Genomic DNA, 10,301 nt, shown 5'->3' on the forward strand with positions numbered 1-10,301 from the left:
CAGCACTGATTCTGAGGAAGGGATAGGCAGGACTTGACTTGAGTTCCCTCCTTTTTGGCCTGATCCCGACTAGCAATGGAAAGAGCCTTCCTTATCACTGCTGTTGCAGGGGAGGCTGTGTACCAGTGTGTTCCCACCATTTCCTCCTTACCTACTCTTTGCTTTGTTCTCCATGGCCAACACCTGCACAACCCATCTGCCTGAGCCCTCGCTGGCATAGGGTGGGAGGTGATGGATGGGGACCGTGCCCATCAGAGAGGCTTTGCCAGACCCAAGCCATCCTCCGTGAAGGAAACGCGTGTCCCCTGTGCTTCCATCGTACGCGCGCTTACACAACCGCCTTTGTGACTCATCCTTTTGGCTTCTGCAATTGCGTTTAATAAAGTGAAGGCTGAGGTTTCACCCCACAGAGAACAAAGCCCTCCTGGATGCAGGACGATGCATCGTCGAGCCGTCCCACGAGCGGTGCATTCCTGAGAGCCGCTGAGAGCAGACGTCTGCGCTGCCTGCACCGGCTGCGTGCACCCTGCGTCCTGCTCTTGGGGGTGTGGAGGATTTCTAAGTGTGCTGCTTTGAGGTGGGGAGAGTGTTAAAGATGGGCACAGGCTTCTGCTTCACACAACCTGGTGCCTGCTCAGCTTCTGTCTAAAGTAATGGTGGATATGAGGCATAATCGCTGAAATCCTGTGAAATATCAGCATTAAACCCTGTTACAGTCCAGTGACCCTTTCTAGTAGCACTTACACCTTAAACAATGAATGGAAATCTATGGGAAAAATGATATACAGGTCCCAGTTTTGCGCAGCCCTTCCTTTCTGGCTTTGGCCAAGTCAATTCCCTTGACAGCAGCAGTTCCCTAAAAATCATGAGGGTAACATTATTTTTCATGCTTTAAGGCTGTGAGGAAAATTAGCTCTTGAATATCTATAGCAGCTGAGACTCCTGAGAGGGACTTAGAGAGCTTTGGTGTTGTGGCATAAAACTTACTGCATATGCAGAGCATTGCAGACCATGTCGGTGTGGTTGTGGTCCTGCTGCCTGTCCCACCTGAAGGTGTGTAAGGGCTGACTAAGAAGCATCAGCAGATAATCAGTTCTGGTTTTAACATAATGCTCTCAACAGACAGGCTGTATTAGTGGAAAGGGCCCAGCTCCTTCCCTATTTTGTCTGCAGATCCTGCCCATGGTGGAAGAGTGCTCTCAGGAGGGGGTTATGTGAGCTTTGCTATATGGGTATAGTTAAGCTAACAGCTCATAGTCCCCTGAAGCCTTTTAGTTATGTGCCAATAATCTAATGAAGTTTGCATTACCATTGCCTATGGTCATAGGCAAGATCCCTTGCATGGAAGTACTAAAAAGCCTCACCCATATGTGTTTGTGTGGGATCACCAAGAAGCAGCGCAGCCTTTATGTTTGCTCAGGCTTTGAGCTCTTTGTCTAACAGCACCAGTTACAACTGGCTTTTACAGGGGGGCTACTTGTCCATGAAAATTGAACTGGGACCATCAAATGGTCGCAGTTAGCTATGGTCCGGATCACAATGGTGCCAAGAGAGATGATGCTCTTCCCTTCCTGGGGAGAATCTGAAACAATGCAAAATGTGCAATGTTTCATTGGCTATTTCCTGCTTTTTCCTCCCTTGATGAAACCATCTCACTTTTCTTTCCAGGTTTCTTTCATTCCTAAGGCACAGTGCAGCATGGGTGTGCAGGTGAGGAGCCCATGTTCCAGAGGAAGGGAAGTGGTGGGTTGTCAGCAGGCATCAGCACAAGGAGGGAAAGAGCCCGTGGTCCTGGCACAGGACCGGGGAGGCCAGATATTGGGATGCTATTTCAGTTTTGTTATAGGCTCCTCTATGACCACCAACAGCTCTGAAAATTGCCCTCTACTCCCTGTTCTTTGCTTCCTAAAACATTTGATTTGCAAAACTATTGCAGCGTTTGATTCAGAAAAGTGCTCTGAGGCCTTGGGTGTGAAATACTATGACAAAAGAAGGCATTCCAGCCCTTTATTACATAGCACATTTTAAATCATGGAAAATTGGTCTTAAATATAATAAATTTAGCATAAAAAGAAATACTTTCCAGTTGCCTGTCAGGATCCCTTCAGTCTCATAAGTGCTTTCGTGTGAAGCAACGAGGGTAATACTTGTTGATAGTTGTTTGTTCCCTTGTTGTCTCGAAGTGGCTGGAAGCAATTTACAAGTTGCTCTTGCTCAATGTCTCGGAAGAGAACAGAATGGAAAATGTTGACTTGTTCCTTTTTGGTAAAGAGTCCATTCCCAAAACAACGGGCCAGGAGAAAGATGATTTGAGCCTCACCATTGGCTTTGGAGGGTGAAGGATCTGTCCCTTTGTATCCCCACTGCTTGCCAGAGGTGGCATCGAGCAGAAACCTGTGTGTCAGGCCCATGTGCCTATTGCTGTGCCTGCGTGTTTCAATGTCCATTTGTGCTGTTACCATTAAGGAGAAAGACATTAGGAGAGGAGTCATTATAGGAAGAACAGGATCATTTATTGTTTGATATTATGTGTTGGTGCAGAGTATCTTTCCTCCACTGTGCAATACAGTCCCATTGATCTAACCAGCTTTCTTGCTGGCTGTGCCATTGGCCCTTTACCACCAAAACCAGCATTCTGCTCACCTTGTGCAAGTCTAGAGCCAGTATTCAAACACTTTTTGATCAGTCAGGGTTTGTTTTCACATGTTGTCCTCATGTATGCACATCTCTTCATTGAATGAGGGATGGCTTTTGGAGCCAGAATGCAATGACAGAGCTTCTGAAGGGTTTTTAAACCATGCTCTTCCTTTGCAGTCTATCCAGGGACACCAACCCAGTGCTTTGGGGAAGAGATACGACATCTCCTGGGGACTGCATGACTCCCACAGCACTGAAAGCATCACAGTGTGTTCTTTCTGACTTCCTGCAGACAGTCTAATTATATGAGAGAGCATCGCTCTCCATTTGGTCAGAAGATGTATTCTTAGCTAAGTTTACCTAATGCTTTCCTGATTTGTGTGGTTTTTGCTTTTTTTTTCCCCTCCCCCTTGAGCTGGACAACAATTGTGATCTCAGTCCAGCAATCAAACATGAAAGAGAGCCCATATGTATAAAGTACCCTCCTCACGCTGGAACTCATCCAGAAGAGACAAATTGTCTTCATGCAGGAGGTCTGGTTTTGCCTCTTCCCATTAAGAAAAAGAAAAACCTGGCATGAGAAGTGTCTTGGGATAAGTCAGGGCCATGCAGCAGCCGTTGCCAGTGGGGCTGAGCTGTGCTGTCAGGCTTGAGAGCCCAAAGATGCAGTGATGTCCGTGCCATGTGTGACTGCGTTCATGCAAAGCAGACACAGGGCTTTGCATGAACACGGTGCTGGTACAAAGAAGGACCCAGCAGCTTTTGGCATTTTTGGGGGTGCAGTGATGTGGGGGATGTCAGGTAGCTGTATGTGGGGTGATAGTGCTGCTCTTTGCCTTTGTTTGGCTGCCAGACAATGAACCTCCCTGGAGGGCCATGGCTTTGAAGAGGCTGGAGAGCAGCTATGTGCTGAAGTGGTGGGGAAGTTTGCAGAAGGCAGCCTGTGGGAGAAACAGGTGGATATTCTTGGGAGGAAAAAATCCTCTGTTTCAATCAAGTTTGCTGCTCTCTATTCAAGCTCTGGTTAAAGAGGCTTTGGCAGCTCACATTGTAATTGCCAGCCTGGAGGTGTCAGATACACCAGGTAGCCCTGTGTGACTCCCTGGCCTTGCAGATCTAAAGCCAGTGTTACCTGGTCTCATCTCCTTTCTAATGCAGGACAAATACCTCCTGACTATGACTTAGAAGGCAAAGCTCAGCTCTACTTCCCTGTGTCCCTTAAATGCGGGTGATGCCCTGCTGTCTGCGTGCTGTCTTCATCCCAGGGCCGAAGTGCAGCTTTGAGGTACATGGGTCTCGAAGTATGTATCTCTTGGGTCTTCCCACCTTCCTGCTCCCCATCAGTGCTGGTCAGGCACGGAGCACGGTGCTGCTTCCCTTCTGACTCAAAGACTGCAGGGTAGTCCCTGCGGCTGCAGGGACAATGCTGTGTGTGTAACCAGGCCACCCAACATAGCAGTGACAGATGCGGTTGTGTTTGAGGTTGAGGTTGGGCCAAGCTTCCTCTCCCACCTCCAGCCCGTGCGTGGCTTTGTGCCTCCTGTCTGTGTGCTAGGAAGACGAGGCCAGGTCTCCCTTTCCATATGGGGAAAGAGTCTTGACCTGCAAAGTGACCCAAGGCATTGCCCCTGTGCAGCCGGTGGTGCTTGAGGAGAGGGAATCCCACTGCCTTGGGTGGTTGATATGGGTGTGAGACAGAGGGGGTTGACCTTTGGAGCTAAAGCCACATTAAATTACAGGAATACTGACTGCTGTGCCACTATGGGCAAGGGCAAAACATAGTTATTTGTCAAGGTTAACCACCGCCATCGGCCTCTTGCGGGCAGCTGAGAGCTGTGGTGGAGCTACCACTGCGAGCATGAGCCCATGTAGGCTGTCGGTCAGGAAAAGAGGCTCAGTGACTTTTCCTCCCCTTACACCTACCCCCTGTACCCTTCCATTGGGCTTTCCTGCTGTTGTGTACCTCGTGGTGATTAAAGACGTGATGCACTAGTTGGGAATGGGTCTGTGAGCATACGGCAGGGCAAGGGAAGCCCTCAGCCTGCTGGGGATGTAAGCACTGCTTCAGCATTCCCTTTGCTAGGCTCCTTTTCAAGACTTGCTTTGTGCCTTCTGACTTTCCCCTCTCTGAGACTATCATTACCCACACACTGTTATAAACCCTGATGATCCTTAATGAGGCCACTTTGTAACCCAATGCACTGCTGTTTCCTTTTCACACCGGCCAGAAGCCATTCCCATTCCTGTTTCTGTGTCCTCTTTCTTAACCTGGTGAGACAACTCCTATTTCTACACCCTTTTGCTGTTTGTGTTTTCCAGGCAGGTTGTAAGATAAGGGTTGTGTAGGAGAACTGGTGCAGAGGCAGACCTTGCTGGGTTTCCAAGCCACTACTTACTGCTATGCCTGGATCTGTTGGAATAACCAGGACATCTGCACATGAAACAAAGCTGTGCTTTTGCCTGCTGGTGGTGGCTGGTTTTAGATGGAGGTGTTGTGCTGGCTTCATCTCCGCTCCTAAATGTCCATTCCTAAATGGGTTACGGGGACTAGGACGGTGCCGGTAAGTTGCTCGAGGTTCACACTCACGCTTCATTGGTGGGTATATGAAGCCAGGCTGTGCCGTGGTTTGAAGGTGCTCCCCACTGCCTGTAAACTGATAGTAACTGGTAGTAAATGCTGCTGAGGACAGTGAGCACAGGAGTCCCTGTGTCTGCGCTTTTGCACCTTTCCCATCCTCCTTCCTGATTCAAGGAGCCCATCTCAGCCGGACAGGGCTGCACCCAGTCTGCTCTCTGCAGCTGAGCAATATCCCTTCAAGAGCTGTCCCTGGGAAGTGGGGAAGGGGATGGCTGCAGCTTGGCTTTGGGCACAAACAAGCAGGTCAAGCACAGCTGTGCAGAGGCAGGAGCCAGCCTGGAGATGGTGCTTGGGGTGGGAGCTGGTTCCCAAGCCTTCTCTGCTCCCCAAACTTTCTGACTCACATCCTGCATCTGCCACCATGGTGTGCAGATGCTGTGCCTTGCTTCAGGCATGTTCTGGAATCATACCAGAGCCCTCCTCAAACCCATGGAGCAAAGCACCCTTCCGCTCTTATGTGAAGCATCGGTCAGGCCCGTAATAAACGGCAAAAACTCTGACATTTAACACATGTAATGTTGTTTGCCCAGTTTTTAAAAGGAAATATTATCTAAGCACTCCTCCGAAAACCAGAGCCACCCACACTTGGTTTTGTTAGGTTTGGCTGCTTTGACCTGTGTCATACTGCTATCACCTCCCCAGTATAACATTCTGAACCCCTTATAAATCGTGCGTTTTACTGAATGAAAAGCTTCTCTGTGTGCTTCAAATACCGCCCCCCCCCCCCGATCCTTCTTGTGATAAAGCACAAACAAGGAAGAAATGTATAACTCCCTGAACTGATAGAAAATTAGCACAGTCATAAAAGGTGAAATGTGGCGTTAGCAATGCAGCTGAAAAGGAAAACCGAATAAACCTGCCACTCACAAAGTAAACGGCAGAGCTGAAGCCATTTCAGCTGCACAGCAAGGGCAAAAGTGCCCTCGTCCCCCTGCGCTGGTCGAAAGGAAGTGCTCTTCTGCACAGGGTGTCTGCAGGCACCGCGCGCCACAACCTACTGCCATGGAGCACATGACGAGAGGATATCCTAAATTAATTTACACAGACATATAAATATATGCATGTGTGTGTATTTTGTATGAAACATGAAACCAGGGATTTCTTAGCCAACCCCTTAATTTGTCTGAAACAGCGCAGGCATAATGGAAACTGCCCACACATTTTTCCATTAAAAGCTACAAAGGGAAAAGACCGGGGTGGGGGGGAACTGGTGATGATAGAAAAACACATGCTCGCTCCACTGTCACAGACATGCCAGGCAGCCACACAGAGCCACACCAGTTTGCTGGAAGAAGTGTCATCTTTAGTCTGGTCTTTGCCCTCCCTCTCATGTGCTCCAGGATCCGTGTGTATGGAGGGGAGGGACATGGCCATGCTTGTGCAGGTGCACGCAGGGAGCATGAACGGACCCCAGCTTGTCCATATCTGTTTTGCAGGCTTCCTCTTCGGGGTTATAAAGAGAGCACCTTGCCACGCCACTGTCCCACGAGGGTGGGTGACTGCACGGAGCCTGCAGAGTTACTTTGGATGGAGGGTTATGAGCAGACTCACTGCCCTGCCAGCTTCTTGACCAGCCTTAGGAATGGTTCTCACGAGGTTTCTGTGCTGCCTGCCCAGCCTGAACATGAATGATTGTCTCCAAGGACGGATGAATGCATTGACTGCTGCTGAGCATAAGCTGCGGTGCCACACTGGCTGCTGGTGCCTTGATGCCAAAAGCAGGAAGGGGAGCAAGGGGAGGCACGGGGGAGCACCAGCAGCTCCTCAAGCAGCCCCTGGACCATCACCACCAAGTGCAGGTGCTCCCTCACTGCCTTCCTGCTGCTGACCAGGAAGACCACCACAGGTAGGAAACGTTGGCATCAGGGACTGCTGTGTTCTGTCAGGGCATCCCCTTGCCGAGTGGCTCACATGCATCCCGTTACCCCTGCAGGTAGCAGCAGAGACTTCCACTGGGAGAGGTCGCTTTTCACCCTCTTCAGCTCGTCTGACCCCACTCAGGTGGAAGCATCAGGTGCATCATCACTGCACCCTACAATCCCAGTGGAGATGCTGTCTATGGAAAAGGCAGGCCAGTGAGCTCACTGGCATTTTCTGAAGCAATGCATGTTGACAGTACTAACTACTCTGCACAGTGGGGGGATTGCAGCTGGTAACTAATGCAGGACAGTGGGGATTCGTCAGTATGTGTGTGTGTGGTTTTGCTTTTCGCTGTATTGTCCTACGACCCATATGCCTCAGTGTGGGATATGTTAGTGGAATTTTGCTGCTCCACAGCTGGGCGATGTGCAGCCAGACCCGCTCATCCTTTTAACCATCAAAGGTACGTGCTCCATCCATTTGTGTCTGCCTCGGGGCACCGCTCCGCACATCTTTCTCAGCAGCAGTGCCAGCTTTAGTTATTCCTGCCAACTCGACTAAATCCGTGAGGTAATGTGTATCTGCTGATCGATCAGGGTTAAAAATAACTTGGATGACTTGGCTGGTTCCTCTTGCTGCACAAACAGCTGTGCTTGCCCAAGAGAAAGGCAGTGCAGAGGAACGAGAGGCTGGGGGGTGAGCACACCCTGCTCTGGCCTTGCTGATAAGACACTGGTAAACACGATAGTTCAGATATGGAGCAGTTGTGTGTAGTCTATAATTCAAGTTCCCTTTTGGGAGCAGAGTGACTATGGGAGTGGGGACTCTGAGGATTTATCAGTGTTGAGACCACACGTGCTGTTTAGCTCTGCTTGTTTCTATCCCACTCACATCTTTGGTTGGGGTCATCCAATAGTAACTTCGAAATGTAACAGCTTCTTCTAACAACCGCCCTGTGCCTCACGAAGTAAGAGCACAAACCCTTCCTCAGGTCTTATTCTAACATGAAGAGCTCTGTATTTAAGACACTGACCCAAATTTGGCCACGGTAAACTCCAGCACCTTGCTAAGGACTCCTACACAAAGTCATTCCAGGTACAATTCAAGTCATTGGAAATGAGAGAAGGAAAACAGAACAAAAAGCAGTCCAGCCCTGAATGGATCATAATTTATTGTAAAATAGGACTGTTTTCCATTCAGACTGTAGCTGAAGCCTGCAGAAGTGTGAATGAATACTCTCTCAATCTGTGCTCTAGGACTCATCCTACAAAAAACCTGGTAGGTCCCCACCAGTGGTTCTCGGGCTCCTTCAGAGCTGCTAGCCTTGGCAAGCTATGAGTGGGAACACTTAAAGCTGTGTGCGTCATTTCATTTATTAGAATAATTTCTCTTCCCTGACACTTTGTTATGCTCAGTATTATTGATGCAGCAGCATTTCTCAGTAGCACCATAATTTACTAATCCATAAACTGCGGGGATGTGTTTTGTGTCTGAAGAACTGTGACTGGAGAAACCTGAGACTGTAGTTCCCCCCATGCTGCTCAGTGAAGTAAAAAGCAGCGCTTTCTCCCCCATGATGCAGAAAATACCTGTCTTCCCTATGAAGGGACTGATCCTGGAGCTGCTTATGCCTTTCACCCATCTGCGATCAATTTACCTGGCTCTGCTAGCCGGTGGCTCCTTCTTACGACCTCGCAAGAATCTGCAAAACCTGGGTTTTATAAAAATGAAGGAGCAATCCCCATGTTTACCCTCTTGCTCAACCAACCATGTTTTGTTACCACCAGCGTGTGCTATAATACATCCACGACTCCCCCCACCTCCAACTCCAGCCCACATCTGGGGAGATCCAATGGCTTGGCCAAGACTTCCAGCTGCTGCGGTCACCTCGGTAGGTCGCTGTTGTGGGTGCTCAATGGCTTTGCTGGGACCATTGTCTCTCTGGAAACCTGGCCTGTAAAAGAGCCTCTGCAGCATGTGCACCACTCCTCTGGTCAGAGCGGGTCTCCAGGCTGCTTTTTAATCCTCTTTCACCATTTGGGCAAACCAACACAAGCCTGATGCTTCCCAGGCACAGCAGACTTGCCATGCACACGTTGATGCTGGGGGGCCATGCACATGTACATCTATCCAGGAAGCTGCAATTGACCAGCACCTGAAAGGACACAGAGCTAGAGAAAAGCCCTACAGAGTAGATGGGTGTATGTGCATAGCAGGAGAAATTGTCTTTCATGGCCAATCTTTCAGCTAAGACTGATGGCAATGCAAGATTTGCATTGCCGCTGTGTGAGGTTCCACACATACATCAGCCCACGTAACCCAAAAATAGGCATTACTCTAGTAACATTTAGTCTTAATTTTCCAAATGAAGACATGGACTTGCAGCAAGACAGCCTTTTGGAGGATGGAACTGTGTTTATTTACCCATGGGGTAGTTTTTATCTTTCATAAGAATGCAGGTTATCAGCTGCTTAATTACAGGATTACGTACGTAAACTGGCACTCTATCAAAATTTGGAAGTAAAACCTTTGCCTAACAACAGCCTTGTTCTTGGCAATCGAGTTCCATCTGCAGAAGCCTCTCATGTCAGACACATATCCCGCATGTGAGTTATTGTTACAATTCAATAAATACTTTACAAAAATAATGCTAGCTTTTTAAAACTTAAGACATTTTGACTCACCAATAGTTCCTCCCACACAGCTTCCTGAAAGAACAGCTTCTTCTGTAGAACGCTGTGCACTTGGTGTGTGGTAGATGGGGGAAAGGGGCTGGATGCACACTTTGTCTCAGGGAGCTTAGAAATGTGTGCTCTGATTTTTGTTTTCTTTTAAAAAAATGATCTTTCTTTTCTTAAAAGAAAGAAACAAACAGATCTCAACACTCTTCCTACAGAAAATTGGGAAGCAACTGTGATTTTTCCTTTTATTTCCCTTTGACATGGTTTCCTCCTCTGGCCTCACTCCTCCAGTGACCTATGGCATGCCCGGTTTACAGGTAGCTGCCCTGAAGATCTGCTCCCAGTGTAGAACATAAGCCCTGATGGCTGTAGCTCCATACCTGACCTGTAACTCTTGCACAATCACTGCATCAGACCTTTTCTGGTCCATAGGAAAACCACAGATACATCTCCCTGCAAGCCTACCCCAGGTGGGCTGCAAAGAC

General features: G+C 48.8%; 2 long non-coding RNA genes across 2 annotated transcripts; one reads left to right on the top strand and one right to left on the bottom strand.

Annotated features, from left to right (window-relative positions):
• Positions 1-260: 260 nt before the first annotated feature.
• On the top strand, positions 261-5,118 carry LOC133273503 (uncharacterized). The gene is made up of 3 exons (XR_009744847.1): positions 261-626; positions 3,796-3,938; positions 4,957-5,118. It is a non-coding gene; the product is annotated as an uncharacterized LOC133273503 (long non-coding RNA).
• On the bottom strand, positions 1,994-3,943 carry LOC133273502 (uncharacterized). Its single transcript, XR_009744846.1, has 3 exons — positions 3,805-3,943; positions 2,321-2,452; positions 1,994-2,221 (listed from the first exon to the last, which is right to left on the bottom strand). It is a non-coding gene; the product is annotated as an uncharacterized LOC133273502 (long non-coding RNA).
• Positions 5,119-10,301: the final 5,183 nt, after the last annotated feature.

The sequence above is a fragment of the Pezoporus flaviventris genome, unplaced genomic scaffold (genome assembly GCF_033815535.1).
Source record: "Pezoporus flaviventris isolate CSIRO_AGI_PZ_B2104156 unplaced genomic scaffold, CSIRO_AGI_Pfla_v1 ptg000031l, whole genome shotgun sequence".
In the NCBI taxonomy this organism is placed as follows: Eukaryota; Metazoa; Chordata; class Aves; order Psittaciformes; family Psittacidae; genus Pezoporus; species Pezoporus flaviventris.